This window comes from Castor canadensis, chromosome 15, assembly GCF_047511655.1.
Source record: "Castor canadensis chromosome 15, mCasCan1.hap1v2, whole genome shotgun sequence".
NCBI classification, from domain to species: Eukaryota; Metazoa; Chordata; class Mammalia; order Rodentia; family Castoridae; genus Castor; species Castor canadensis.
Genome location: NC_133400.1, coordinates 98160910 through 98184274, shown reverse-complemented (window position 1 = coordinate 98184274; position 23365 = coordinate 98160910). Strand labels below are relative to the sequence as shown.

The 23365-nt window shown below is 49.9% G+C and overlaps 1 long non-coding RNA gene across 1 annotated transcript; it reads right to left on the bottom strand.

The window, feature by feature from the left end:
- Positions 1–9397: 9397 nt before the first annotated feature.
- Positions 9398–17595, bottom strand: LOC141417317 (uncharacterized). The gene is made up of 3 exons (XR_012441841.1): positions 17459–17595; positions 16389–16457; positions 9398–10995 (listed from the first exon to the last, which is right to left on the bottom strand). It is a non-coding gene; the product is annotated as an uncharacterized lncRNA (long non-coding RNA).
- Positions 17596–23365: the final 5770 nt, after the last annotated feature.

The following is a 23365-nucleotide window of genomic DNA, read 5'->3' as shown; positions in this document are numbered from 1 at the left end:
AAAAAACCTTTTAGAGAAATAGGACTGCTGGAGTGGCTCAAGGTGAAGGCCCTGAATTCAAGCCCCAGTACCACAGGGAAAAAACCAAAACACAAAACTGTAATCCCAGTTACTCAGGGATGGAGGCAGGAGGAACCCTATCTCAAAAACAAAATCCAAACAAAAGGGCTGGGAGGGGCATGGAGAACAGGTATGGGAGGCCCTGGGTTTAATCTCAGACACACACACACACACACACACACACACACACACACACAAGAATCATTTGATATTTGCAGAAGCAGCTACACTAATAATTCCAAGGTGGGGCGGAGGGTGTAGCTCAGTGGGAGAGCATGGGCTTAAGCATTTGTAAGATCCTGAGTTTGATCCCCAGCACCACATACAAAAAAAGAAAATTTAGAAAAAGAAAAAGAATAAATAAATAAATAAATAAATAAATAAATAAGCCGGGCCTGGTGGTACACATCTGTAATCCCTACTATGTAGGAGGGTTGCAATCAGAGGTTTGCCTGGGGCAAAAAAAACTCAAGACCTTGTCTGAAAAATAACTAAAGCAAAAAGGCTGGGGGTTGTGACTTAACTGGTAGAGTATCTGCCTACCAAGCTTGAGGTCCTGAATTCAATCCTTAGTGCTATCAAAATAATAATAATAATGTGTTAAAATTAGTTAAATTTTGAAAAGGTGAAGCCTTATTCTTTGAGACATCTGCCTCTCTTTGGCTGCTGTCATCCTGACGAGGCAGGATGACGCTAGGATGCAGGTCTCAGGCTGTGTCTGAGAAGCCAGGAACTCTTCTACCTGGTGGTGGAGAGGACAGTCCAGGTGATCGGGTGGAGGCTAGCTCACCTGCTGCTTCGCCAGGGAGCCTTGTTCTAACCTCACTCTCCTTTCAGGTTTGGCCTCTGACCACTTTGCTCTCCAGCTGTCACAGAGTACCATGTCTCAATTCTAGAGGAACTCCTCCACCTCATGAATACCTTAAACAGCCTGAGCTCAGTTCCGATCTCAGATTAAGATGCCAAACTAAACGGCAAGCGGGGTTTGGTGCTACATTAATTGGGTTTGGTTTGCTCCTTTTGTTTTTTGCGGTCCTGGAGACTGAGCCTCCTGCTTGTGCTTGCCCTTATTTGAGCCATGTCTGCTGTTAGTTTGTTTTCCAGATAAGGTCTGGACAACTTTCCCCTGGGCTGAACTCAGACCGTGATCCTCTACCTCCACCTCCCAAGTAGCTGGGATTACAGGTGTGTGGCACCACGCCCACCTTTAACTTCTAATATTGACATACACCACATGTCATAGTCTGTGTTGCCGTCACAAAATATCTGAGGGCTGGTGGAGTGGCTCAAGTGGTAGAGCACCTGCCCGGGAAGCAGGAGGTCCCAAGTTCAAACCCCAGCACTGCCAAAATACCTGAGACTGGGTACTTTATAAAGAAAAGGGGTTAATCTTGGCTCAGCATATAACATGTATGTATAACATATATACATATATACACACATATGTATGTAAGGCAGACACATGATCTGCCTTAAAGCTGGCAGTATTAATTTGGATCAACTGGGACCTTGACAACTTCTAGATTTCTGAACTATAAAGTTTCTGTTTGCTAGGGTGCTGGTTGCTCATTCCTGTAATCCTAGCTAGTCAGGAGGCAGCGATCAGGAGGATCCAGGTTCAAGGCCAGCCCAGGCAAATAGTTCGCAAGACCCTATGTCTAAAAAAACCTATCACAAAAAAGGGCTGGTGGAGCAACTCAAGGTGTAGACCAAATTCAAGCCCCAGTAGACCCCCCCGCCAAAAAAAAAAGTTTCTGTTTTCTTTTTTATTATCAAGCATCCTGGGAAGGTAACGAGGCTGTGTGAATACCCTATTCTCCATCAGGCTTTTCCCTCTGATTTTCTCTCTTGATGGATCTTGCCTGAATCAGCAATTACTGTGATGGCTGCCAGGTGTTTGCTCTTCCCATGGTCCTTAAAATATTTAAATTCTGGTAAAATACACCGACATCATCCCTGCGTGTGAAGGTCGATGGTATTTTTTTTAGTTCAAGACCCAGCATCACAAAAAAAAAAAAAAGAGAGAGAGAATAAAAGAAACTTCTGCACACACTTCTGCCATGTTGTGATAGACTGGGAGGCTCTCGTGATATGGCCAACTGAGCTTAGGGTGTTCAGCCCCCCAGACTGAGCCAAGACAAACCTCATTTCCCTATAAAGTGTCCAGTCCCAGGTATTCTGTCACAGCAACACAGACTAAGACATGTGCTGTGAGTGTGCGTGAGTATCCTGGATGTGTGTGCTTGTGTGATGCTTGGGGAGCAGGGAGCAGTGGCTATTGAAAGGAGGATGTTCCTAGGTACCAGCTGGTCCCTGAACTCTCTTTCTCCCATTTCTGAGCCCGTCCACCTTGCTGCTCCCTGTTAAACCAGAAAGGCTCTGACATCAGGTGTTGGCCAGGATCACCCCGTGCGAGCCTCTCAGGTCAGTGCTGTGACTTGACCCTGGCTGGGTCCTGCTCCAGGGCAGTGGAGGAAGGAAGCCAGAGGTAGTAATGCAGTCACTCAGTGTGGAGGAAGAGCTAAAGCTGCCCCAGAACCTTCGGCAGCCTCTCAGGTCGGCATGGGGGAAGGGAGGCTGTCCTGTTGGAGAGGAAAGGCTCTGGCTTGGAGGAACCACGAGGGACAGGATTGGTTGCTCGTTGGTAGTTGTTTTTCAGGATCTTTGCTGGAGGAAGAGGGAAACCAACAGCTTCCTGGGAAAGGAAAGTCACCTTCATCAATAGGAAGAGGATGCAGGGGCCTCCTGTTGCTTCTTGCCCGCTGGGACCTGGGTTGCCTGAACTTTGGCTGAAGAGGAAGCTCCCAGTGCTGAGGTAGGAAAAGAAAGGACTCAGGATTGGACCTCATCAGTTGTCTTTGCTTCGCCTGCCCCACTGATCCCTGAGCTTGTCAGAAACAAAAATCTGCTCTGGTGCCAGTGCTTCACACCTGTAATCCCAGCTACTTGTGTGACTGAGATCAGGGGGATTGCAGTTTGAGGCCAGCCCAGGCAAATAGTTCTCGAGACCCTATTTCTAAAATAGCCAGAGCAATATGGATTGGAGGTGTGGCTCAAGCAGTAGAGCGCCTGCTTTGCAAGTGCGAAGCCCAGAGTTCAAACCCCAGTCCCACCAAAAAAAAAAAATAAAAAGTGACACGAACCTGTTCACTTCTTTATTTGTTCCCAGTGACCCATTTTAGAATTCCCAGAAGTCTGAGGTCTGCATGTTCATGAAAACTTTAGCAAAAAATGAGGAAACTAACATAGATTTGACAACTTCTTATTGCGACCATCATTTGACAAATGATAGAACATTTAAGCACCCAAATAGAGAAATGACAATGTGTCAGAACAAAAGTGAGTCCCTTTCATTGATTATAACTAAGCGAGAAGTTCGCCTTATGTAAATTACATGTATGCATAATATATATGCAATGTGTTTTCATAGCGATAACTTGTAATTATAACGGATGTGATTTTTTAACAATTTTACTGCAGACTAATGAGGCTCGTTAGACCTCAGCCGGCCCCAGGCCTGTGCTTATGAGGAGTCAGGCGCCTGTGCCTGGAGGAAGCCCAGCTCCTCACTGGGGCTCAAGCCATTCCGTGCCACCTGCTGTGTCCCAAACTGGCTGTCCCTTCTACCTGGATGTCCTTTTCCTCCACTGAGTCTTTGCTTCCGGCATGCCCTTCCCTCTGCCAAACCTGCCCGGGCATTGCCTCCCCTGTTTGTCGGGTCTGTCCCCTGCCTCTGGGTTTCGTAGAGTGGTGGCTTAGTGCGTTCTGTGTTGCTACAGCAGCTTGCCTGGGATGGGGGGATTTGCAAAGATCACATTCTGGATGCTGGGAGGTCCAAGGTCAAAGCACTAGTGTGGCCTTCATGCTGCCCCCTCACAAGGCAGGAGGCAGGAAGCAAGAAGCAAGGAGGACGATGGCTGTGAGCTCCGATCCCCTCCCAGAGCCCGTTTTTTTAGGGGTCTTATCTGCCTTACTCTGCCCCTCCTGTTACCCTGGCTCCCAACACTTGCACTGGGGGTTGAGTTCCAGCATAGGAAATCGGGGGCACGTTCAGGTCACAGCCAATGGTGCCACATTTATATTGTCCTCATTGCATTAATCAGAACAATGTTCTCGCTCACCGGCCCCTGACTGTCATAGCAGCGAGCACATAACTTGGGTGGGTGCGTGGCCAGGCAAGCTCAAGGCCTCGAGTTCAAACCCCAGCACCCTCCCTCCACCAAATCATAATGACTCAGCCACAGGTCGACTACAGACCAAAACAACCTCGTGGTAGTGACACTGAATGCTGGATGCTGCGTGGGGGACCAAGCTGCTAATCTCTGTATCTGGAAGAGTCCTGAAACAGAAGTGCCATCTGTAGAGGTGGGGCCAAAAGCAAGGTCACTTAGCATGACTTACAAAGAGTCTTTGTTTGTCTTGATAGCGTTATCAGATTCCACTGATGATACTGAGGAGAAAAGCTGGCTGATGTCATGTTGCATTGTTTATATAAAATCCACGGTTATGGCAATTGCTAGTATATCACTTTTAGAGAAAGTTTTATTTTGTATTATGGGTAGATTTTTTTTGGCAGTACTGGGGATTTGAACTCAGGGCCTCACACTTGCAAGGCAGGCATTCTACCACTTGAGCCTCTCTGCCAGCCCAAAGTGCTGGGTATTTTCGAGATAGGGTCTCGAGAACTATTTGCCTTTCCATTGGCGATCCTGTTCATCTCTGCCTTCTGAGTAGCTAGGATTACAGGCGTGAGTCACGGGAGCAGGCCGAAAGCTTGTTCAGATAATATTCTCTTAGGGCAGCACGGCCTTTGCACTTAACACACACCTTCCACGAGGTTCTCTGCAACACACCTGCATTTCCCTTCAACTACCAGGCTGGGCAGATTCAAAAGTGGACCTGGTGACTGGGTAGCTGTGTGGTCTCCATGTCCTTCTTTCAAGCAGGAAGACCTGAAACAAAAATATCAGCCCCAAGCACAGACCCCAGGGGCCACACACATAGGGGATCACGAGACACAAGGACCAGTCTGCTTCCAGGAACCAGAGCACAAATATTTACACATGGAGGAGAGACTGTGTGCCGGGGATCCCCTCAAGGGACGAGTGGCTGGCTGACGGACCTTTTCCTCTCTTTCTGGGTTTACATTGAAAATATATTATGGCAAAACAAATGGTGACAAATGAGAAGTGTATCCAAGCAGTTGTTTGGACAGTGAGGCAGCAGCTGGCTGCTCGCTGGTCCACAGAGCCTTTCTCGTCCCTTTCAGCTCTGTTGGCACCAGTCCACCCTTGGCTCTGTCCCTAAGGGACAGAGCTCTAGGACCAGCTCTTTTATTCCCTGCAGGACGGAGGAGCACTTAGACCTCAAAAGTAGATTATTCTCCTTTTAAAAATTGCATTTTATATGTTACCACTCTACATTTATTTTCACCAGAGTCTGTACTTTTAAAAAAAGCTTTTCTTTTTTAAACTATAAAAATAAAACTATAAGATAGCTGTTATTTAAAAAAAATCCAAACGTTCAGCCATGCAGAATGTAACAAGAAAATTTTCTCTTCTCCCTTCCCTTTATCCCAGCTGCAACATGAGCTCTGCCCTTCCAGAACTGTTCTCTGTGGAGATCTCAGTGAGGCATACACTCCCACGCCAGACTGCTGGGTGCTTGGCCCAGCTGTGTGGCTCTCTCACCTTGGGCCTGTGACGTAACTTCCTTGTGCTCCTCTGTTTGCTCATCTGTAAAATGGGCAAGATGGTTGCTTTCAGCCTGTGGGGAAGTTATGCACCTAAGCAAGCTGTTTACATAAAGTGTCTGGAACAGAGCTCTGCACACAGTAAGCAGTGAGTACAAATTAGTCACCCTTGTTAAAGGTGCAAGGTTGTAAATACATGCCGTATGACTTACTGCCGAGGACTGTCTGCTACAACGGGAGCCCGATGACAGCAGCTCAGACAAGAGGGGAGTTAATTTCTCTTTCTAGAAGTACCTGGAACTGTGGGGCAGGACAGGCAGCTGGCTGTGATCAGGAGCCATCCCCCTCGAGGCGCCCTGCTCTGCACTGAAATGCCCCAGGACAGGACACTGTCTCTTGAAGGATGTGACCTCTAGTTGCATGTGTCACTTCTGTCCACGTCCCACTCGCCAGAACTTAGATCCTTGGCCAAACCAGGTTCCAAGGGAAGCTTTGGAGGCCCTTTCACAGGTAGGATTGGGCAACACTGGCCCCGGGGATGTCCACACCCACTCAAGCCAATGCAGTCCACAGTGCCCACTTAAAATGAGGCTGGGGGGACGGGGCCCTACCACTAAATGAGAAAAAAGAAAGACTGCTGAGGACAGCGGCAATCTGCCGCCACGCACACTTGCTTTAACTGGACGGTTTTGCACAAATTGCTCTATGCGCACTTTCATTAAACGACGCGCTGGTCGGGGTGCCACATCTGGCTTGCATCGTCCAGCTCCGTCGTCCCAGGAAACGGAGGGGCCTCAGTTCACTTGGCCGAGGGCTGCCTCTGGACTCTGAGGGTTTTTCTATTTTTGCTTTTGCAAACAAAGTTGCAAAGTACATCCTCCGACATTTTTTTTTCTTTCTACAATTTTTTGGGTTGCTGCCAGGAAAGGGTTGTGCATGTGAATTTCTGATACATACTGTGACATGCCACTCTGAAAATATTGCGTCCGTGTGGGTGGGCCCGAGAGCCTCTGAGCGCCCTTCCGTTCTTTGACTTAACTTCCCTGCAGAGGAGACCGTCTCTAGAGACAGCCATTCCTCCCAAGCCCTTGGGCCGGGTGTAACAATAACACCCCGTCCACCATCTGTGATGGTCCTGATTCACAGCTGGCTCAGATGGTCTGGAAAAAAGGGGAAGGAGGTAGAAAGCTGACACCTTTTGAGACCCGGGAGCAATCCGCCTTGTTAGTATGGAAATAGAGGCACAAATTATATAATTTGTCCAGTTGCACAGCTCATGGGACATTTTCTTTTTGGTGCGGATTAAATTCAGCAATCTAAACAAGCTAAGCAAGTACCATCCCACCGAGCCCCGCCCCAACCATGTACACCGAACCCCCACCTAGCCCCGCCCCAGGCCCCTCCCACAGAGCCCCGGCCCCTCCCACAGAGCCCCGGCCCCTCCCACAGAGCCCCGCCCCGGCCCCTCCCACCGAGTTCCGCCCCCCCAGCCCCTCCCACCGAGTCCCGCCCCAGGCCCCTCCCACAGAGCCCCGGCCCCTCCCACCAGCCCCGGCCCGGCCCCTCCCATAGAGCCCCGCCCCTCCCACAGAGCCCCGCCCCGGCCCCTCCCACCGAGTTCCGCCCCCCAGCCCCTCCCACCGAGTCCCGCCCCCCCCGGCCCCTCCCACCCAGCACCGGCCCCGCCCACCGAGTCCCACCACCCAGCCCCTCCCACAGAGCCCCGGCCCCTCCCACCAGCCCCGGCCCGGCCCCTCCCATAGAGCCCCGCCCCTCCCGCAGAGCCTCGCCCCCGGCCCCTCCCACCGAGTCCCGCCACTCAGCCCCTTCCACCGAGTTCCGCTACCCAGCCCCTCCCACCCAGCCCCGCCTCGGCCCCTCCCACAGAGCCCCGCCCCTCCCACCCAGCCCCGCCCCCGCCCCCTGTTCGGTAGGATTTGCTCTGCCTGTTCTGCTTCATTTTGGAAAATGTATTCGTTCTTAAATCAGCTTTATTCTTTTTTTTTTTTTTTGCTCTGTGGTTTAAATACAATAAAATTCCCCAACAAATGCGCACAGTTGTGTTACCACCACTGTAACCGTGACAGGGCCACTCACTGTGGTTTTGAGCTTCACAAGAGGGAGCCTTAAACATCTGGTCGCTTGTGTCTGACTTCTTGCACCAAGCGTGTTCCTTGTTGCTACACGGATCTGTAATTGTTCTCTTTTAATTCTGACTACTTTGTTTTATGGATAGTTTGTATAGCATTTGTCCGTCTGCACACAGATTGGGCATTTGGACTGCGTCCATTTTTTAGCTATCACAGATGAAGCTTCTATAAATGTTTGTGTGCATGTTCTGTGTGAGCGTATGTATTTTATGGTTTTTTTTTTTTTCCGGTTCTGGGGTTTGAACTCAGGGCCTTCACCTTGAGCCACTTTGCCTACCTTTTTTTGTGTTGGGTATTTTCGAGATAGGAGCTTGCAAACTATTGCCGGGCTGGCTTCGAACCCGCGATCCTCCTGATCTCTGCTTCTTGAGCAACTGGGATTACAGGCGTGAGCCATCGGTGTCTGGCGAGCATATGTACTTTAAACTTCTCTCAGGCAGATATCTAGGGGTGGATACCTGCTGTGCTGGGCAGGTGATGTGGACCGAACCCCACAAGAAACTGACAACGTGTTTTCCAAAGCAGTGAGCACGTGCACCATTGCGTGCTCTCATGAGGACTCCTGGGAGTCCTGGGTGGTCCTCAAACTTGCTAGCTCTCGGTTATTTTAGGTCTTTTTTGTTTTAGCCATTCTAGTGCATGTGGCGTAGTATTTCATTGTAGTTTTGATTTGCAATTTGTGTTGTGGTTTTTTTTTTTTTTTTTCCGAGATAAGGTCTTGCGTACTATTTGCTTGGGCAGGCTTGGAGCCATCATCTTCCTAATTTCTGACTTCTGAGTAGCTGGGATTACAGGTGTGAGCAATGGGCCCCCGGACTTGCAATTTTGTGATGACGAGTGATGTAGAGCATTTTTTTATGTGCTCCTTAGCCATTTGTCTGTTTTCTTTGGTAAAGTGTTTCTTTAAATATTTGTCCTGCTCTTCCCCACATGAAAAATCACGTTATTGGATTTCTTATTGAGTTACAATAGTTCTTTATATATTGAGGTCTTGTATTTATGATTTTGCCAACACTTACTATTTCTAATAAGCTTTTGCAGAGTTCTTTAGGATTTTCCACATAGACAATCACATTGCATGTGATTTTCCTTTTTTTTTTTTTTTGGTGGCACTGTAGTTTGAACTCAGGGTCTCAGCTTGCAAAGCAGATGCTCTTTCAGCTTGAGCTGATGAGCTACACTGTATGTGAAAGCTTTGGTTTTACTTCCTGTCTTCTGATGTAGATAAGTCTACTGTTTTTTTCTTGCTTGACAAGCAAATAGCTAAAACCTGCAGCTCTATGCTGAATAAAAGTGATAAGGCTGTGGACATCCTTGTCTTATTCCCAACCACAGGGGTAGTGAGTGTGAGTGTGAGCACAAGTGTGTGAGTGAGTTGTGTGAGTGATCTCGAAATGTTTTCACATCAACTCCTCCCTTCAGAGACCCAGTAAAGGTCCTGGAGTGCTCCCCTGTCCTCCCCATGGTGGTGTGCAGCACAGTCACCTCCTCTCAGTGACTCTCCTGCTTTGAGTGTGACTGTTGCCCCATCTCCCTGAAAGCCCCCCAGGAGAACAGGACCCCGCCCGGCTTGGTCTTCCTGCACAGCTGGCATGACAAGTGCTGCACAAATGTCTAAAGGCTGACCGCCCAGTGCTCAGCTCTAGTGGCCTTCAGGCACCCTGGACTGTGTTCTCTGCCTCACATTTCTGCTTTTAGCTCCAGAAGGCATCTGCTCAGGTCACCTGGCGTGCTGGTGACAATGGTCTCTCTGGCTTTGATGAGGGTGATCCTGGCTACTACTCCACATGAGTGAGGGTCACATAGCCCAGGGGCACCCACAAGGCCCTGTAGAATGGCAGAGACCTGGCGTAGAGCTCAGGGGCTGGCCTGTGGTTGACCAGAGTAATGTGACCTTCTCTAGCCTGTTTCTCCTTTGTGCCACTAGGGGCTGTGCCATCCACTTGCTCACTGGGCTTTGTGAGATGACAGTAATGATCGCTGCAGAAAAGCACCGGTTGAGATCAAAGACCAGGTAAAGTCACTATAAAGATAGGCCTAGTTTTTTGTTTTTTCCCACAGTACTGGGGCTTGAACTCAGGGCCTACACCTTGAGCCACTCCACCAACCTTTTTTTTGTGATGGGTGTTTTCAAGACAGGGTCTTGTGAACTATTTGCCCAGGCTGGCTTTGAACCACGATCCTCCTGATCTCTGCCTCCTGAGTAGCTGGGATTATAGACGAGAGCCATGGCACCCGGCTAGTGTTTTGTTTTTTGCAGTACTGGAGTTTGAACTCAGAACCTTGCACTTGCTAGCTAGATGCTCCACCACTTGAGTCATGCCCCTAGCCCTTTTTTCCTTTAGTTATTTTTCAGAAAGGGTCTCATGCTTTGACCCAGGCCAGGCTTGGACTGAGATCCTCCTGTCTGTGCCTCCCTTGTAGCTGGAATCCTAGGCATGTACCCCTATGCCCAGCTTGTTGGTTGAGATGGAGTCTTATTAATCAGACTAGCCTCGAACCTCAATCCTCCCAATCTCTGCCTCCCGAGTAGCTGGGATTGAGGCTAGACCTATGGTTTTTGATGTAAGAAGAAATTATGCAAAGAGAAATCATCCCTCAGTAAGTTATTGAAAATGAATTTGAATGGAGTAAAACTCAAAAAAGGAGAGGACAAATACATCTAAGCCCACAGTGGGCTCTGCTGCTTGACATGGCGGAGGCCGTGAGGCTTGGTGTTTGTACCTCAGCTCTGCACAGGAGACCTGATTGGTGAGGCCTCTGCCCCCTGGCCCAGGTCACTGGATATTCTGAGCTCAGGTGCTGCCAAGCCTGGGGACTGGTGAGCTGGTGCACGAAGCGGGCACACTCTCCTTGCTTCCATTTTGCTTGTGGTCACCTGGTTTTAGAAGTTTCTGGAAGGCTATCTGTGCCCCTGTTCCCTCTCTCCATCCTCGGAGAAGGGGCTGGCAGGCCTCTCTGATCCTCAGGGTCTGGTCCTCGGGCTGCGGGATGTGCACGGCTTTGTTCGTCGGCAGTACCTTCTCTTCCCTTTGGTGACTTTTCTGGATAGCGGTACAGACACACCTTGACTTCCATCCTGCCAAGTCAATCCTAAATTGAAAATTTCCTACCTGAGAAAAGCATTTAACATACGAAGCTGCCCACCGTCCTGGCTTTGCACACAGCGCCTGGTAAAGCGTTGACTTTCCCTGGGGATGGCAGGCTGACTGGGCACTGCCACTGGGAGCGAGGATTGCACTGCTCACTGCCAGCCTGGCAGCAGACCAAACTCCAGCCTGGCTCCTGCTGAGCGCATTTCACTTTCAAGCAATCAGAAAACTGAGAGATCGTAAGTCGAGCCTCCGTAAGTCGGGACTGCCTGCATTTGGGAGGGACAGTAGGTTGGAGGGGAAAGGAAGTAGAATCAGAATTCAACCCTTTGGGGCTAAGATGCAGCTCAGTGATAGAGTGCCTGCCCAGTCTGTGTGAGGCCGGTGCTGATCACTAGCCCTGAAACAAAACAAAACAAACCCCATTTTTTCTTGATAACAGATTAAATCTGTTATCAGTGGAAGAGAAGTTAGTATTTAAGAAGTGCTTTGGCCCAGTGCCAGTGGCTCACAGGTGTAATCCTGGCTACTTGGGAGGCAGAGATCAGGAAGATTGAGGTTGGAGGCCAGCCTGGGCAAATAGTTTTCAAGACCCTATTTCAGTACTATCCAACACACACACACACACACACACACACACACACAGAGAGAGAGAGAGAGAGAGAGAGAGAGAGAGAGAGAGAGAGAGAGAGAGAAAGGGCTGGTGGAATGACTCAAGTGATAGAGCACCTGTCTAGTAAGTGTGGAATCCTGAGTTCAAGACTCAGTACTGCCAAAAAAAGAAGTGCTTCATTAAATTTACATTTCCCGTATTTCTTCTCCTAAGGGATTTTCAAAGTCAACTGTGCACCAAAGAATAGAATGTAACATTTCTGTGCTGCAATTTTGCTGCTCCTCCTCATCATGCAAAACCGGATGCTTCCAGCAGATGGCGCCAAGGCCGGCCTTTTCTCCTTCCTGAAGCCCTGCCGTTCAGGCCCCAGCCACCCCCGGGAAGTTTTGTCACTCACGCAGCCGACCCCACAGAGCCACCGCAGAAAATTCCAGCAAGATGTTCAGGAAACCACAAGACCGTCCAGGATCCCAATCATTTATGGATTGGGGGCAGGTCCATTTATAAGAAATGGACCCAATGACCTGAGAGTCAGTCCTGTCACCTCTGTTCCTGTCACTGATCCCCTTGGAAGCCCATCCCAAAAAAGGCATCAGTGGGAAGTTGAGGCCCTGAGATGGATGACGTCTAAGGCCTCTCTTTCCCTTAGGCTCACGGTTCTGCCCTGGGCTTCAACCAAGATGCAGGTGGTGAGGCAGGGAAGGGTCTGGCCGAGGTGACAGGACTGGCCTGGCCACAAGTGTGCTGCCAGTTGGGGGAGAGGGCAGACAGTGAGGGAGGGGGAGAATGAGACGCCTCCATAGAAACCCTGCTAAACTCTGAGGTCAAGGCCATGGCATTGTTCAAACTGAAGAGTGCTCCTGTCTCCCGGAGTTAATGGTGAGGGGAGAGAAAGTTCACTCCAGCCAGGAATAATGGGACCCGGTGCACCTGCCGGCTGCCTGTGCACATATCTGGGGTCAGTGATGTGACCTCAGTGGTTTCAAACTCTACCTGCCAGGGACCCACCAATCCCAGTGCTGGAGAATAAACATTTACCAGCTCTCGGAGACTCTATCCTGCTGTAATACAGACGGCTTAAATAAACATTGCCACAGGGAGAAAGCAACGCAAAGTGTCCTGGGTTTGGGTTCAAGGTCAAGATTTCTTTCTATTTCAGCCTCAGCTCCTGACTCTGTAAGGATGCTAACACTGTCCGTTCCACTTGGTTAGAGTGGCTGGGAGGCTCAAAGGAGATGGATTGGTAAAATGGTTACATGAAGTCATACTGGATGGGGTGCAGTGGCTCACACCTGTAAGCTCAGCTAGTCAGGAGGCAGAGATGAGGAAAATCAAGGTTTGAGGCCAACCTGGGCAAAAAGTTATCTAGACCTCCATCTCGGCAAATAAACTGGGTGTGGTGATTCATGCCTATAACCCAAGCTATGCGGGTGGCATAGGTAGGAGGATCTCAGTCCCGGTCGGCCCTTCCTGAAAAACAACTAAATTGAAAAGGGCTGGGGGTGTGGCTCAAGCAGTAGAGCCCGTGTCTAGCAAGCATAAGACCTGAGTTCAAACCTCAGTACTGACAAAAACAAGTCGTAATGAATTTTACCAAGGTAAAATCTATAGAATTATGACAATGAGGCCAGCAGTTTTCTGGGGAATGCATGAGGCATGCACATTTGCTTATTTTCCATTTGTGTAATAATGGTTATTGTTATCTCCTGTATGCTAGGACCTGTGCTAGTGAGTGTCATTAAAGAACAGGTGAGAACACGTGGATTCCAAGCCCTAGCTGGGCACCAGTGCTCACTTCTGTAATCCCACCTGCTCAGGAGGCAGAGATCAGGAGGATCAAGGTTCCAAGCCAGCCTGGGCAAACAGTCTGTGAGACCCCATCTCGAGAAAACCTTCACAACAACAGCAAAAAAAAAGGCTGGTGGAGTGGCTCAAGGTGTAGGCCCTGAGTTCAAACCCCAGTACTGCAAAAAAAAAATAGAAAACAGCCCTTTGTAAAGTAGAAGCTGTCCTACCAGGGACGATGCTGTGACTGTTCTCACCTCCTTCATCTCTTCCAGTCTAAACAGAGTCATGTTTGCACAGCAACAAACCCTGCACCTAAAATTATACCCTGGCACTTTTGCTTTCTTTTTATCCTCCTCCTTCCCTTCCTTCCCCCCTCTCCCCCCTTCTTTCCCTCCCTCCCTTCTTTCCCTCCCTCCCTCTTGCCTTCCCTCCTTCCCTCCTTCCTTCCTTCCTTCCTTCCTTCCTTCCTTCCCTCCCTCACTCCCATCCTCCTTCCTTCTCCTATTTTTGCAGTCCTCGGGGCCTCCAGCTTGTTGGGCAAGGGCTCTACCACTCGAATGAGCCAGGACCGCAGTCCTTTTGTTTGTATTACTTTGTCCAGGCTGATCTTGAACTTGAGATCCTCCTGCCTCTGCCTCTTGAGTAGCTGGGATTACAGACTTGCATCACCCCACTGGGCTACCCTGACACTTCCATTTAGACTGAATTAATGGCATGAAAAATATCCTTGCACTATTTTGTTGGCTGCAAATAGGTAATAAAATGTGTACAGGATCGATCTATGTTTATGTTTGTGTGACTCTGGAGAAAACACACTTGGATAGTCGTGGTGGGGGTCTCTTGATGGGTTTAATTTTCCTTTCTTGCTCATACGTAATTTTCACTTTTTCTACAAAAAATTTTCTATGAAATTTTTGAGTTAAAAACAAAGTCATAAAAGAGCTTTGTTCACCCATGTGTTTGAAGGTTTCTTGTTTTTGGTGGTACTGGGGTTTGAACTCAAGATTTCATGCTTGCTAGGCAGGCGCTCTACCACTTGAGCCACTCTGCCAGCCCAGCCATGTGCTTGATACAGCCATAGATTTGAATCTGAAAGGAGCCTCAGCAAGCATCCAGTTCCATAAAATGGGGAAATTGAGGCCCAGGGAGATGATGTAACTGAACCAGTGGGCCACTTTCTCCAAGTTTTTTTTTTTGTGGTACTGGGATTTGAACTCAGCTCATCATACTTGCAAACCAGGTGCTCTACTGCTTGAACCACACTCCAGTCCATTTTGCTTTGGTTATTTTGGAGATGGGGTCTCACAAACTATTTGCCCAGGCTGGTCTTGAAATGTGATCTTCCTGATCTCAGCCTTCAACTAACCAGGATTACGAGAGTGAGCCCCTGGCACTCAGCTCATTTTCTTCGAGTTTTGCATCATCTTTTCTGTCTTTCCAAAGTGTTTAGCAACCTGGGCTTAGTGGTACACGCCTGTAACCTCAGGTACTTGGGAGGCAGGAATATTGTGAGTTCAAGGCCAGCCTGGGCAAAGGCAGTTGTAAGACCATGTCTCAAAAACAAAGTATAAACTAACATAGCTCAGCTGGTAGAATGCTTGCCTAGCTAGCACACTCTGGGTTTGATCCCCAGGAGTGAAAAAAGAAAAGCATTTGAAAAGCTTTTGATTAGTAGTCTAAACCCAGGTGCTCTGTAATTAGATTCTCATCTTTAATTATCCTTCTGACATTTTGATGTCTCTAACTTATTCTAGAGTGGCAATTTCCCTCTCTCTCTCTCTCTCTCTCTCTCTCTCTCTCTTTCTCTCTCTCTCTCTCTCTCTCTCTCTCGTCAACGTTCAGCTGATGGCTTGGTTCTTTTGTCTTTGCGAGTCCTAACGAAGGCGAATAACCTTTTCCCCATCAGTGAAAATCACGTTCTTCCCATCACCTTTTAGTCTCTACCAAGTAATTTCTCAAAAACTTCCAGGAGTGAATCCTAATTCTTCTGAGTCGTGGTTCCTGGAAAGTTGGTTTTTCTCTGTTTGCTGTGCACTGAAGTGAGGGTGAGTGTTTCCTGTGAGCACACAGTACTAGTTAACGCAAAGGCTTTGCCCTCTGGGCCTCAGTGTTTGCATGGGCGAGGAGGGCGGTTTCCCAACCTGGGGTCACCTTTTCCAGCCCAGAGCAGGTGGAGAAGCACAGCCAGCCCTCTCTGCCTCTGCCTCGCCGAGCAGACGCCTGACCGCTAGGGGGCGCGCGAGCGCAGGCTCTGCAGCCTCAGCTTGTGATGGACCGCCCACCCAGGAGGAGACCTGGGCCACACATGGAAAGTCCAGAGGGCCACTGCCCAGGCTCAGAGCAAAGTGATCCTGTTGACCCACGGCCAGGGAGCAAGAGGCGAAGGGACAGAACCTGTTCTGAGTTTTGTTTCTGTCCTGGATCGGGTGGGAGGAGGGCACACAGAAGGAGGCAGGGCGGGTGGAGGCAGCGAAGGGGAGGACAGGAGAGAATGGAGGCAGGGACGGGTGGGTTTGGGCAGGAGCAAGGGAATCTCTGGTCAGGGAAGGCAGCAGGCCAGGTCTCACGCCCTTTCAAGGCAGATTGTATCACCTAGTCACCAACCTGCCTTCCCACCGAGGGCCTCATTGTCCCCTGTCCCCTGCTACTCAGACAATGTGTGAATTAAGTTCCTAAAAAGGAGGAAAGTTGGGCAAGTGACATTGGTACCTCCAGCTGGTCACAGAGAATCCTGGCCCAAACAGCTGCTTGTGTGACGTCCCCTGGGCCGGTGGCTCTTGAGGGCAGAGACTGTCTCATTTATGTGACTATCTGCAGGTCCAGCATCTCTAGCTTGGCAGGTCTCAGAAGGTTCGCTAATGTTTGCTAAATGTTACTGAAAGTTTTCCCCAGCCATCTGTCCCAGTCCCCTCCCACCTCTCAGGTCTCCCTTCCAGCTTGTCTTCCTTCTGGTTCAGAACTCATTCCCACTGGTGCACTGTTGCAATAATCACCTGACTGATTTCCCATCAAAGAGATCCAGCAGAGAAATGTGATCCTGCCATCAAGTCCAAAAGTGTGGCCTGAACGAAATAAAACAAAACAAGTAACACTCTCCTCCATAGTTAGACATAGACTTCTCCTCGTAATCTGCTCCCCACCCCAACATTATTCTCGGCCTCACTCCTTTACAGTCTGCAGTTTAGAACCACCTTTAGCTGGGTTTTGGAAACTCGGGCTGCCCCAGGTCTCTTGCTCTCTGCCATGGGGCTGCTGTATTCTAGAACTTATGTTACAATTGCCTTGTGCCTGTCTGTCTTCCATGATGGGGCCAGCCGCTGGAGGGCAGGATTTTGCTTGCCTTTTTTAGTCGTCAGTGTTTAGTGCAATACCTTGTGATTGAACAATAAATTAATGAATGTGAACCACTCTAGAAGACAGATTTCACGGAGTGAAAGTCACTGGGGGCCCAGCGAGGGCTGGAGTCAGCTTGAGAAGTTCAGCGGGTTCACAGGGTAACATCTTCTCTACCAGGGGACAGAGACTGAGAGGAAAGGATGAGGGGCCCTGCGTGGTCCCAGGAAAATAAAATACAGTGAGTGTTCCAATCCCAGCTGGGGCAAAAGGACTTATTACCAGGAGGTATTTTTCAAACACCCCACAATGGAGGATTTAATGAGAGCTGGCTGTGTAAAGCCACCTACAGCAGCAGGGCTGGAGCACCTTCCCCTTTCCCCAGCTGGATTCTGGGAAGAGGAGCAGGATGACTGGGCAGGTGGTGGTAAGGGCGTCCACTGTCCTCCCCATCCTGACCACAGTCCACGAGAGCTGACAGAGACCCACAGACAGAGGGCACCACTGAAGGACATCACGTCCACGTCAGGACACCCGTGTCCTGTGGTTTTCTAGACTGGTCTCTGACCAGCTGGGTGACCTCGGAATGCTTAGTAGCCCTCGCCAACCCTAAAATTCAGGGAGCGTGGTTCACGTTACAAGGTTGTTGGACACTTTCCAGCCCAAGTATGGAAGCGAGGCCGATCCCCTCTTGGTGCCAGAGATGTCCAGAGACGCCCCCTGCACTCACCCTTGGCCATGCTGCCTCCTGATTATTGCTGTTTACAGAAACATCTGAGTTGTTCCAGGATCTTCTCTGGAGGAAATGTCTTTGGTTTCGCTCTTTGATTAATCCGTGAGGATGGACTGGGCTTGGAGTCCTTTGAAAGCAGGAGCCACTAGGAGGAGGGAGGGGGGAAGAGAGAGAGGGGAGAGGACGGGGCGGGGGGGGGGGGGTGGAGGAGGAGACAGGGGGGGAAGAGGGGAGAGGGGGGAGACTGCACTCAGCGGCTTCCTTGGCCGAGGTCTGTGGTTTCCACCAAACCCATGGGTCATTTAGTTGGGATCTTAACTAGGGGGCAGAGGCCTGGGCTGCTGTTTCTGAACTCTGTGCTGGCCACTGACCACAGGGCTATGGCTGATGGCTGCAGCCCACACTGGAAACTCCTCCAGTGATGCCCCTGGACACGGCTGCCCCCTGTCCTATGGGCTATGGGTCACCACACTTCATTCTCCAACATCCTACTCATGTAGTGCCTGCAGCCACATCTAGGGTAAAGAACACAGGTCTCCAGACTAGGAAGCTGAGGGTCAAAGGTCACCAAGCAGCACATGGAAGAGCTGTGGGTCAGCACTGGGCAACATTGCTCTGTCTCTTGTGTAGTTTTGCCTTTGCTGGGAAACCTCAGTTCACTGGTTTTGACACAGAATGAACGAACTGTTGCACAAAGATCCTTAGAACAGACCCTGGCTCAAAGACAGAAGCCAGTGAGCATTACCTCCCTTGCACGACGCACCTGCACAACAGCTGCGCCAGTGTCACGGGCTGAGCCTCCCAAGCTCACAGGTTTCAGTCCTAACCCCTGGCACCTGAGAGAATGTGGCTGTATTTGTAGCTAGAGAGGCAATCAGTGACAATGAAGTCGTGAGGGTGGCCCCAGTCCAATCCATCCAGGGTCCTTATAAGAAGATGAGATCAGGACACAGATGCATAGAGGGACAACAGAAGGGGGACATGTGTAAGCCAAGGAGAGAGCCTCCCAGGCACCAGCCCTGCTACACCTTCCCTTTGGACTTGCAGCCTCTGGACTGTGGTTCCGAGTTGTGGTCAAGCCCTCCGTGCTGTATCATGGCAGCCCCGCTGACTCACGCACCTTGCTTGGTGCTGTGTTTCTCAGTCATAGTGAACTAGAAAGGTTGTCTTTGGTTGGTTGGTTGGTTTTTAGCAGGTCCTGTGCTACCATGAGGACACAAGTTTGAATCTAGCAACTGTCAAAGAGTTCCCAGAAGAGGGACAGGAGGTGTGTCTTGGACAGGGACAGGGACATTCCTTACTATCCCTGAGCTCTGTCTCTGTACCCAGGGGTGGACACTGACTCCAGGCCACCCTGGAGGTTAAGTGTAGAGTCCCAGCTGTGGTCCTCAGGCAGGAGAGACACAGCTGAGGCCAACCAGGAGTCCATACTTGGCACCTCTCGAGCCAGCCCCTCCCTGTCTCCCTGTGGCTAAGCCAGTTCTCTCTTTTGCGTGGTTAACTGGAGGTGATTTGTGACACCCGCAGCCCAGAGGGCCCCTGCCGACACTGTCTACAGTACCTCACTCTGACTTCAGCTGCAGCCTGTCTCACCGTAGCCCCAGGATCCTCCTCACCGCTGGGCCTATGCATGGAGGGGCCAGCTTGGCTATGCAGTGTCTGCTGACACCAGATGTCTCTCCCTCCAGAGACATCGCAGTCCCTAAGAGCCTGGGGCTGTGTCCCAGGGCTTCACTCAGACCCACAGTTACTGGAGCACATGTCAAATGGAGGCTGGATGTGTGTGTCTTTTGTCTGTCTGTCTTGGTCCAAGCCTAAGACCTGTGGGGCAGCTAACTGTTAAAATGCCACCGCAAAGCACTCACCTGGGGCAGCCCTCACTAAAGTGGAACCGAGCTGATGGCTGCTGGCCCCAGGCCCGCCACCCTCACTGACCAGAGTCCAGTGCCTAGTTGCACATTAAATGACAAAGGGCCAGTGGAGCTGGTAGGCCACCACTGGACTCTTTGGGTAGCATTGCTCAGTGACTCAGAGCTGGGCACAAGGCGTCCCAGGCCTCTGTGAGCTGTGTGGCCTTTGGGGAAGACCCCTAGTCTCTTGGAGTCTCCTTTAATCATAAGTCAGAGAGAGCAGAATGATAAATTAGTGGAGGTGTGAACAAAATATTGTGTGTGAAAGTGTTTCATGTTAACACCTTAAAAAACAGTTGGTTTTGCTTCATTTGCTTGCTCATTTGATTTTCCTGGAAGCTGTTTAATTTCAAACCCTGGTCCAGCTCGCAGGAGGTTCCCAAGCTGCTCCTTCCCTCCACTCCCCCTTTCTCTGTTCCGCACTCCTGCTTCTGGTCTGGCCTTTGCCCACCCCGCCCTCACAATTCCACACCTTCCTTTCTCCCTCTGTCAGTCCGATCAGGAGCTGGGAGTAGGCACATTTTCTAAATGACTTCCTGCTTCACAGTCATGGGTAGGGGTGATTTTGTCACAGTGAGGAGCCAAGTAAGAGGACAGATAGAGCAACAGCCACCACCCTCCTAATGGAAAGGTGGCTCAAGCCACACATCACAGCAGCAGACACTGGCCAGTGCCTACTGAGGACAGCCCTGCAACACAGATCAGATGAACAAGGGGAAACAGACATTGATTAACTCGTACATGTCCTGGGTCCCCATTCCTGTCCTCTGAAACCAAGAAGGGAGGGTGGGGACAGCTGGGTATGGGGATTGCCCAGGAAATGTGGTCAGGCAAGGGCAAAGTTGGCTGGCAAAATCAGTGGATGCCTTGTCACTGAGAAGTCACCCTCAACTGAATCATTGTCTCCTCCTGCAGAGACACTTACCCTGCAGTTTCTCCAGCATCCTACTGACCAGGAGTGGATCTGGAATGGCATATTCTGGCCTACCCACTGGACCTTCGGAGGTACGGCTCTCAGGCTTGATGTGGAGTTGTCAAGGCAGAAGGCTGGTCATGTTCCCACAAGCCTCGCCGAGGCAGCACATGCTGGTCAGGCCACCACTGCTGTGGCCACAGGGCAGCTTTGTGTTCTCACCGTGGGCAGTGGGGAGCAGCTGCTGTCCCCTTCCCTATTTCCCCAAATTCCTTCTTAGTGCCTGTAGTCCCACTTCTGGTGGGAAAAGCCGTGTGGCCTCCCAGGTGTCCCCTCCCCAAGGTGGTCAGCTTCCTTAGCTGAACTCCCTGAGTAAGAAATCAACACTTTCAGAATCACTGTGCCAGGCTGCTTTCCCATTTCAAGTGCGCAACTAATAAGGCCTTCATTGAGGATCTGCTTCTACGTGCCCTCAGACCATTTTAAAGTTGTCATCTAGTCTAAAAGGGTCCGTCTGTCAGGGAATCTGTCCAGATCAAATCCCACCAGCCCAGACCCCAGAGCGCCAGAGCCCAGAAAGCTTCTCCCCCTCACAGCCTCCTTGCCTCCTCTTTCTCTGGGTCTCTAGGTGCAGGACCCAGTACAGTTCCTGACCCAAGGGGATGCCGGCTGGCCCCATGGGCAGGAGGTCATTTGTCCCTTTGTAAGCACAAAGAAGTCACTGTGCTCTGTACTAGAGGAAAATGCAAATGGCGCACTGGGTGTGACCCAATCCCTGGGGCCGCAGTGCTGGCCTGCAATTTTTCTTGGGGTGGCCTTATTTTCCCATTTCAGCGGGCTGAAATGGGAAAATAACCTAAAAACTCATAATACATGGTGACACGAACACGGACGGCCACAACTAGGTAATGGGTGTCATGAATCCAGAGACGATTTGAGATTAATCATTGTGCAAGGAAACAAGATGACCTAGAAGGTTACAGAAAGAAAAGTGAAAGAAAAGGTCACTGAAATTCCCCCAAATTCGAAAGTAAACCTAAAAATGTATATGACACAATAGCAAGGTGGGAAGCCAAAGTAACCGCTCCTGAAGTTCAATGCTAAAAACAACATGTGATGGATTGTGCTGGAGGAACGAGTTTTCTCCACCCTTTCTACAGGAAATGGTAGAGCAGAAGCTTTGGGGGGTGGGCGGGAGGTGGGGAGAGGTGTTGAGAGGTGCCTCAGGCTGTCAAGAGGTGAAAATATTTCATGTTCTTCCAGGTTTTGTGATGCTTCCGGTGTTGGTGAGCTTCTTCAGATGTTCAGTTTGGGATTAGGGGTGTATGTAGTTCAGTGGTGGAACTTTGCCTAATGTGCCTGGGTTTGATGCCTAGCACTGCAGAAAAAATAAAAAAGGTGGGGGGAGGATTTTATTGTTCTAAATAAATTTCTTGCTCTAAATGTTCACTCAAGTTCCTGATTTTGAGCCAGGCTCCAGTGGGTCACGCCTATAATCTTAGCTACTCAGGAGGCAGAGATCAGGAGGATCAAGGTTCGAAACCAGCTTGGGCAAATAGTTCGTGAGACCCTATTTCAAAAAAAAAAAAAAAAATCTCAAAAAAGGGGCTGCTGGAGTGGCCTGAGGTGTAGGCCCTAAGTCCAAAAACAAACAAACAAAAAGATTTCCTGATTTCATATTTGTGATTCTCTTTTCTTAAAGGGGTCTCCAACGTTGAATAAAGCTTCAGGCCCTACAAAAACTGCAGCTGGCTCAGCCTCTTGAGCTGCTTTGTTAGAATGACTTACAACTGTCTCCCACTCATCCTCCTGCATAGTCCCACGGAGCCTGGACACTTCCAACCACTATCGATGGCCAAATGGTGCAATGGGTAGGGAGACCTGTGGTGCAACAGAGACTGTTGACTCTGCAGTGCTCAGATCCTACACTGGGCAGATGTGGTCAGTCTCAGGCTGCAGACCGAATGAGGTCCCCTGAGGGTGATCAGCACCTCTTGCCACAGGTGCTAGCAGACGCCACCTTTGTGGGAATGAAAGTGGCAGGTGCTGAGACAGTGCTGAGCTTTGCCAGGCAGTATGAACACCTGGATCTCATCCCACAACTTGACTGAACCGCTTTAGTGACATTCCAGGAGCAGACATGACACCTTGCTTCTTGGGAGTCATTTGCAGCAAGAATGTCATCTGTTTTCAGGCATGTAGGAAAGGTCCCATTCTCTTGACCTCCATGGACTCAACTTATAATAAATTCCTTTTTTTTTCCCCCAGAGCCACTTAACAACAAAGCTTTAATGAAACCACCGACTCATCGAGGGAGAATTTCTGAGCAGCGCTAGGTGGGCTTTCCGTCTGCTGTTTGCTTACGCTCTGGGTAAGGACTGTGGAGATTCGGATTGCGGGTTATTGTAGAGTCCTGGGGGTGGGAGTGGGGAGCCAGGGCTCATGGCCTTGGGCTCAAATCCCAATACCACACACACACACACACACACACACACACACACACACAAAGTCCTACTGGACTTCCTGCTTGAATCAAAGCCTGACCTGCTATTGCTGCAGGGATGAAAACACCCCTGCAAATCCATCATTGTGGCCGTACTACTTTAGTGACGCTTAAAAATCACTGAGTTGGCCAGGCACTTGTGGCTGATGCCTGTAATCCTAGCTACCCAGGAGGCAGAAATCAGGAGGATTGTGGTTCCAAGACAGCCTAGGCAAATATTTCTTGAGACCCTATCTTGAAAAAACCCATCATAAAAAAGGGCTGGTGGAGTGGCTCATGGTGAAGGCACAAGTTCAAACCCCAATACCACAAAAAAAAAAAAAAATCACTGAATTATACACTTGAAATGGGTAGATTTTGATTCAATGATTCAATAAAATAAAGGATTAAAAAAAAGTCTGATGTGCTTAATGGACTTTTTTTTTTTTTGGTGAGAATGGGGTTTGAACTCAGGGCTTTGCACTTGCAAAGCAGGCTCTCTACTGCTTGAGTCACACCTCCGGTCCATTTTGCTTTGGTTATTTTGGAGATGGGGTCTTGTGGACTGTTTTGCCCAGGCTGGCCTTGAACCATGATTC